The following is a 7,339-nucleotide window of genomic DNA, read 5'->3' on the forward strand; positions in this document are numbered from 1 at the left end:
TTTCTAATCTCATTTTATAGAGCAACTGTTTCTTTAGTACATTAAATATTCTGAAACATGACCTTCAGTTAGAATTATGTTGGAAACATAATTCACTTGCAATTTTTGCATATTCAGATTGCTCTGAATAGTTGTTATTTTAAGTAACACTAATCCAATATCCTTCTTTATATGCAAGTCTTTGTATAATCTCGTAACTTTATAAAGAGAAATTCCTAGAGTACCAAAGTGCAAATGTGTTTTTACCAAACTGTTCTCCAGAAAAACGCAGCGATTTCCAACCACCCACCTCATTACTGAGCAGCACAGGAAGCTGGACTGTTCTACCCAGTCTTGATTGTTGCAAATTTATCCAGGAATGTGAGAATGAGAATTTCTCACTTCTTCCCCTCTCCATTGTCTAATTGCCCCTTATCTACTCTGCTGGCCATGCTACTTGCTCTTCTGGGTTCTGGAGAAGTCCATGTTTCTGGGCGGAGTCTCCAACACTGTGCAACTCTCCTCCCTGGCTTTCTCATTGAAGTCTCTTCTTTTGTAGGCAAGAGCATGAAACAGCGTTTCCCATTTTTGTTTTTCAAAGTTAAGGAAAATTCTCAAAATGATTAGTAGAAAGTCTTCTGGTGGCTGTCATGCTATTAATGTCTTGGTAATAAAACGGAATACTGGGCCATATTCTTCAGGTTGTGGAGGGTTTCTGACCACTCCATTGACCCTATCTGAGGTATGGTAGTGATGATTAAACTTTTGGCTTTATTGGCATTTTCTTTGAGGGTCTTTAAAACCCAGTCCACTGAAACTGCTTCTTCATGTTCCTTCCAGCAATCATAATCTGTTGCCTTGGCAATGCTTGCATAGCAAATTCCAGCCTCCTTAGCAAGAATTACCTCTGGAACAGTGGTCATATTGATAACATCTGCTCTCCAGGTGCAGAACATGAAGCTCTCTGCCCGAGAGCTGAAACGAGGCCCCTCAATGGTGACCACTGTCCTTTTGGAGTGGCACCGAAGTCCTAGCTTCTTAGCTGTCTCTATGAGGACATCTCTTGTTTTGGGGCAAAATGGCTCAGCCCTTATGGCATACTCCTCGGGTACAGGAATGACTTCCATCTTACGAGATCTGAGGTCTTCTGGATGTCCTGTCAATGAACTGATCAATAATGACGATGTCGCCAGGTTGAATTTCCTCCCTCAAGCAGCCGCAAGCTGTGGTCACTATGACATGTGTGCAACCCTCTTCCTTCAAAGCCCAGACGTTCGCCTGGTGGTTGACTTTTGAAGGCATGATGGTGTGCTGCCTCTCATGTCTTGCAAGAAGGACGCAATCAACTTTTTTTATCTTCCCCCCAATTAAGGCATCAGATGGCTTGCCAGATGGAGTGTCCACATATTTTTCAGTTCTTCCTTCTAAGATTTCCGGATCATCTACGCCTGTTTCACGAATTATTCCGATCTTCACTGCCGCGCTGGCGGCCCCCGAGGCCATGTCGGTGCGCCAGGGGATGAGACGGGACCCGGCGCAGCGGAGAGTGCGTGCCCGCAGCGCGGCGGGGCGGACGGAGCAGTGGTAATATAAATCTTAATAATACTCAGCAAGAAAAAATAGATTTGCGTAAAAAACAATATCTGGATAGAATGAGAAAAATAAGGTGATGATTAAAGTGCAGGGAGAAAAAATAAAATGCTCATGCAAAAGAATATAAAATATAGTATTGCTTTTGAGTTATGAAAAGCAAAATATTTAAGTGGCAAAAGGAACAGTCAGCTCTAAAATTGGCCTTCATTATTTTATGTTTTAAGTGGGGGCTTGTTACAACTTCTTCCAAGTGTAAATTATTTATTATTATGTAGGTTCTTGGTTAAAACTACTGAGGTTAAGGGAAGTTCCAACATTTTTTGTGGTGAAGTATAGAATAAGAAGAAAAAGGAAAAAAAAAAACATATTTCATGTAGTCTGTTAGGTGTTATTTGAGAGTGTTCATCCATGCTTACAGTTGTACAAGTATGACTATGACAAAACTTGGAACCTGGATGCTTGTTATATTTCCAAATTCCCACAAGATGGCAGAATTTCAGAGCATTTTAAAGTATGGGCCTGTATAGTTGGTTAGAATTATTTTAAAACTTGTAACTAGGTTAAGCACAAATCCTATTTTCTGATCAGTGATGCAAATAATAAACAGAGCTGAATCCAAGCCTCTCTCTTGTTATTTAAAGATTCTACTAAATTGAAATAATGAAACACAGATTGTACTAGATTCACAATACACTTAAGGTAAAGAACAATTGTCTTGGTTTATTACTCTAATTTGAGGGCATTCATAATCACCCAGGAATGCACTATGCATCTGTGTACTCTGCTTGTTTTATTCATGAGGGTCAGAGATGAGCTGGGAAGCAGGCATTAACAGATGGAACTCCACTTCTTGGTATTTCAGAGGTTCTGGCCACATGGCCGCGTGGTTCTTATCGCAGTCGGTCCTGTCCATCACCAGACTGGTGCTTATAAATATTTAAGTGACTATATTTTACTCATTAAGCGTTTGCTATGCAGGTGATACAGGCTTCCTGATGCGCATGAGAGTCCTCGAGGAACCAAACTCCTCTTTGTGTCACTTTCTTTTGTTTCTTTGGTTTCCCTGCTTCCTGTCACTTCTTCCCCTTCCTTCTTTCTCTTCTTTATGCTGATAGTGACATTATAATTGTTAGTGACTATCACCAAATATAGGGCTCTCAGAAGACAGTAATGCTTTTGGGGTTCTATCAAGAGACCACAGACTTATACTGTGTAAACAACAGAGATTTCCTGCTCCCAGCTCTGGAGGCTGATAGTCCCAGAATAAGGTTGCAACAGATTCATCTTCTGAGAGCCCTCTCTCTTGCTTTCTCTCTCTCTCTCTCTCTCCTTCATAGGTGGCACCTTCTAACTTTGCTCTTATGCGGCAGAAGGGACAAACAGGCTCCCAAGGCCATTTCTGTGAGAATACACATCTCATTGATGAGGCTCCCCTGCCATGATCTCATCAACTCACAATCACAAGGTCCTATTTCCCAAGACTGCTCCCCTGAGGCTTAAATTTCACCACATGAATTTGGGGGAGAAGACACAAACATTTAGACCACAGCAGGTTCCATAGCCCAAGAAAGGAGAAAGGGTTATAGATCCCCAAATGGAGGAAGTTACAGTGAATCACAGCCTAAGAGACAGAGGACAGTACCTAAAGTGACAGAGTATATGTCTGTCTCCCACCTTTCTGCCTATATACCACTTAAAATTTGAAATTCAAAAAAAAGTGTCAAGTCAAACATTTTCCATAATAATGTTGACTTGGGTAAGAAAAAAAATCTAAGACTTTTATGAAGGGTTCTCTTTTAGTCTGGAATTTCTGCTCTTCACTTAAAGCTGTCCTGTTTATACTGATAAGTTCTGTATGTGTAGCTTGTGAATATGTGACTAACACAATAAACGCTTCTTCCCCGGAGGAGAGAACAACATAATTTAGAAGAGAGTGAATTTCAAACCTGCTCTGATCAGGTTTGCTTTATTAGCTTTGGTGACTGGATATACACAGTGCACTCTGTTCCTGCTACAAGTGGAATTGTTTGTTAGGAGAGGAAAGCATTCTTTGCCCTTGAGAAACCTTCAAAGTGAGTGAAAATTGCTGTGATGCAAACTCTGGGAAGCAATTTGTAAACCTCTGGGCCACTGGCATTGCTATTTCACATTGTCGTCTGCCCTCCCATTTCATCACATGTCTTAAGTGCCTTGTTATGTCAGAAGAATTATTTTGTTTGCTGTAGCAGGCCCAGTGATAGAATCTGGGAGAATATCAAAATGCCACACAAAAATGTAACCTAGCAAGGAGGGACAATGCTTGAATTTCAAGAAATTCCAGAGAAGTGAGGTTTCATTGGCTCAGCATTTCCTTGTTCATTTTCCTTCTGTCATTCTCTCACAACTTCCTGGCTATTTTCTTTTCCATAGCTCACTTAAGTTAACCATCACTGTGTATTGTTGTTATTCTAAGGACAATCTGCTTCTTCTTGTTTTACAACTTAAAAAATATGTAATATGGGCTAGAGAGATGGCTTAGCAGTTAAGGCACTTGACTATAAAGCCAAAGGACCTTAGTTCAATTCTCCATGACCCACATAAGCCAGATGCACAAGGTGGCATATGCATCAGGAGTTTGTTTGCAATGCATGGAAGCCCTAGCATGCCCATTCTCTCTCTCTCTGTCTTTCTCTCTCTCTCCCTATTTCTCTCGATCAAATAAATAAATAAATAGAAACAAAACATTTTTAAAGTGTAATGAACTGTTATAAACTAAAAATATACATATTGTATCCATGTGCCAAATTATTATGTGGTACCTCATAAACACATGTGATTAAAAGGAAAATGAATTGGAATTAGTAAATCACATTAAAAAAAAGAAACATATGTGGCTTATCTTCTCTGGCACATAATGTTGAATAAATGTTTATTAATTTAAATTGATTGAGCAAAACCCTAAAGATTCCTGGGCACAGACTTCTTAAACCTGAACTTCTAAGTAAGATTCACTATTGCAACATTCTTTTCAAATTATTTACCTCAGCACACAGTCATTTTGACTTTATAAATGGTCAATGAGCACATTGATTTATAGAAAGCAAATATTTAACCTTACAAAGTATTCTATCATAAGCAAAGATTGTGGTAGACATAAATGTTTAAAGCAGGAATATATTAGTAAGAATGGAAAGAAAATTGACTACTGCTATACTGTGAATAGTCATATCTCTCTAAAATTCTAGTGCTGAAAACCCAAACCTATGGAGATGGTATTAGGAAGTCACACTTTGGGAGACCATTATGTCATGAAGGCAATAATCGTATGCATACCCAGGAGAAAGAGGACAACAGAAGTGAATATGACCAAAGTACATTAAATGCGGATACAAAAGTGTTATAATAAAACTTTTTGTTCTGTGTATTTAATATAACCTCATTAAAAAAAAAGTGTTTGGCCATTAGGCTCTAAAATGTTGTACTTAATTTTTGTGAATATTTATCTACCATATTTCTCCTTATTTGGTACTGAATTTTTTTAGTGAAATCTGAAGAATATAAATTCTCGTCACTTTTAGTTATTAATATGGTATCATTTTCATATTGAGACATTCAATTTATTTGAAAGTTTCAAATTCAAAATTATCCTACCCTCTCCTAGAAACAATATGTTTCTAGGTACCTGAATGTCCTTTAACTCAGTGAAGTTGGTGCTTAAAGGTAACCTCACAGTCCCTTAAAAGATGTCTGTGTTCTTATGTAATAACCCAGGGAGAGCCTTTGTCTATTCTATCACATGGTAACATGGCAAGAAGGTACTTTCTTCTATTAGACAGGGCACATACCACTCCTGGACACTCCCTCTGCTAATGCCCTGGTATTGAACCTCGCAGCCTGTAGAACTATGAGAAGTACATGTCTGTTACTTAGATGTTACTTACTCTGACATTTTGCCATAGCAGTCCAAATTAACTAAAAGGGCTACTATAGCCTAGAGTGGATTTACACTCCCCAGACTCTCCATACTCATGAAAGATGGTAAAAACCATGTTTTTGGAACACTTGAGTGTAAATCCTTTTGTAGTAATATCTGTCCCAATAATGGGATAAAGCCCATGTGATGCAGGGTAGGATGAAGGCACAACTGAGCAAGACCTGAAAGAGAAGCAGAAACCAAAGGTGTCCATGACTCTGGCAAGATGACAAATACTTCCTTTCAGTAACAATCATCAGCTGCTGCACCATTACCATCAAGCCTATATTCTAAGATCCCAGAGTGACAAATTGACCCAGAGACTCTGACAAGATGAATTTGAAGAGATTCCACTGGAAGCTTTTGGATCCCATGGTTGGTGGTCAAGGAGTGCCCAACACCTACTTGGTTGCTAAGGGGTTTCCATGAGTATGCCTGAGCTCTAGAGTTTGCAGTTCTCTCCCAGCCTCCTCTCCCCTTCCAATACACATATCCGTTTTCCTGTAATCAAAAAGGGTACAAAGAAATGAAACTCCATGGGATCACCCTGAAGCTGCTGTTGTTTCTCATTGTATATCCCAAAAGGTCAAGATCCTGCTTCTTAACATCTGTATGGTTATTTTCTCTTTGTCCATCTTCCTCTATTTCTAACTTACTCCCACTTTTCCCTGCCACTTGTTTACCCCTGACAAATGACCACCATGGATGGCCACCCCTTCTTGGTTTCTTTGCTGACTGCTTGTAGTTAGATTTCACCAACAAGATGCCATGGAAGGAAACTAGAGAGCATAAGAAGACTTTTGTGTTTTGTTCTGTCCACCCAGGAGGGGAGGCAGTCACTCCACAGGGGCAGCTCTTTAGGGTTCAGGTGATACTTCCTTCTGCCTTTGTGGTTGCAGTGGCTTTTCACCAATGCTCCCCTATCCCTACCGATTTCTTCTTCCCTCCCTATATTATTCACCTGTTTAAGCAGCTCATCATTAAGATGTATTCATTTCAATCACCTTGAGTTAATTCTGTTTCCTACTGGGGAAGCCAACTGATGCAATGTCAAACTGCAGAGAACTTTTACTCTCTCATTTGTACATGAAGAGAAATTTAAAAAAAAAGGATCAGTGTTCTTATTATATCTTTATTTCAAGGATTCTGCATCTTGGAAGTATATTTGTGACTTCATTAAGTAAACAGAAAAGGAAAAAATGTTGGGAAGGCATTAGATCTTCTTAAGCTATTCTGCATAAATAAGGTGTGTTCAGTAGTAAATGGATTAGGAGTCATATTGGGAAAGTTTTTGCCTCCACCATTCACTTTTTGATAATAATCATTATTAAGCTAAGAGAGTATAAGGGAGCAGTGTCATAGAAATTAATACTCCTCAAATTATGTCATAGAAATGAGGGGCAGACTATAAATATTCCTGCAAAGATATAGGCTTTTAAATCACTGAAAGTAGCTGTCACACTGTACTCATGATTATGTTGGAATTGCAGTTACATAGCTGTGCTATTTAGTGAGTTTAAAATCTTTACATAGGTCTAGAGGAATTATGATATTAAGATGTTCTTTTTATATAACAAATTAAAAGCTTCTAAAGGACTGTGTGGAAACTGGATCTCTAGTTCTTTCTGTGATATTTTGACTGGAATGATGCATCCTCAAGTTCTTTTAGAGAAAGGGAATAAACATGGTCATTGTAGTGGTTTGATTCAGGTGTCCCGCTTAAACTTAGGTGTTCTGAATGTTAGGTTCCTAGCTGGTGGAAATTTGGGAATTGAAGCATCCTGGAGGCAATATATTGTTGGGGGTAGGCTTATG

General features: G+C 39.0%; 1 pseudogene; it reads right to left on the reverse strand.

Annotated features, from left to right (window-relative positions):
* Positions 1 to 540: 540 nt before the first annotated feature.
* Positions 541 to 1,482, reverse strand: LOC101609695 (annotated as a pseudogene).
* Between the last annotated feature and the right edge of the window lie 5,857 nt (positions 1,483 to 7,339).

This window comes from Jaculus jaculus, chromosome 7, assembly GCF_020740685.1.
Source record: "Jaculus jaculus isolate mJacJac1 chromosome 7, mJacJac1.mat.Y.cur, whole genome shotgun sequence".
NCBI lineage: Eukaryota > Metazoa > Chordata > Mammalia > Rodentia > Dipodidae > Jaculus > Jaculus jaculus.